Raw genomic sequence first — 642 nt, 5'->3', positions numbered from 1 at the left:
TCCAGAAAAGATGAAATGAAGCGTCGCTTTAAAAAATAAAGAAAATAACCTGAGTCTCGACTTCAGCGCCGTGCAACGCAGCCAAAGATGTCAGACCCAATTTTACAGACATCTTTACAAATAATCTCATGTATTTAAATCTATAAATACATTTAAATTGCAATATGCGCAACCATACATTCTTTTTCCAAGAATTAAAGAGCGACGAAAAAGCCAAATCAGTACACGTTATCTAGCAGAGACGTGTGCGTGCTACACCTAGAGCATCTCCTTCCGAAGGATGCAGGACACAGAAGGCAGCTGCACACCCTTCAGGCGCTCTCCAGCGAGACGACGAGCGCTCCAGCAGCTGCGGTGGAGGACCGCGTCCGCGCCCTGAGCCGACGTTACCGCATCGCCCCGGCTCCCGCCGGGCTCCAAGCCTCGCCGCCGAAGCGACCAGAAATGGGACCCGGCGGCCGAGCCCCGGCGGCCTCAGCCCTCCTCCCGCGGCATTGGCGGAGGCCGCCGTCACTCACCCGCAACGCCCGGCCGAATTGGTCGCTCGGCCACCGGGAGCCCGGGACGCCCGACGGCGCCGGACCCGCCCGCCAAAGCGCGGAGGCGCCTCCCGGCTTCGCGGGCTGCCGCGGCCGCCCCCGC

This window comes from Haliaeetus leucocephalus, unplaced genomic scaffold (assembly GCF_000737465.1).
Source record: "Haliaeetus leucocephalus isolate CR32 unplaced genomic scaffold, Haliaeetus_leucocephalus-4.0 Scaffold517, whole genome shotgun sequence".
NCBI lineage: Eukaryota > Metazoa > Chordata > Aves > Accipitriformes > Accipitridae > Haliaeetus > Haliaeetus leucocephalus.
This window is presented reverse-complemented; position numbering follows the sequence as displayed.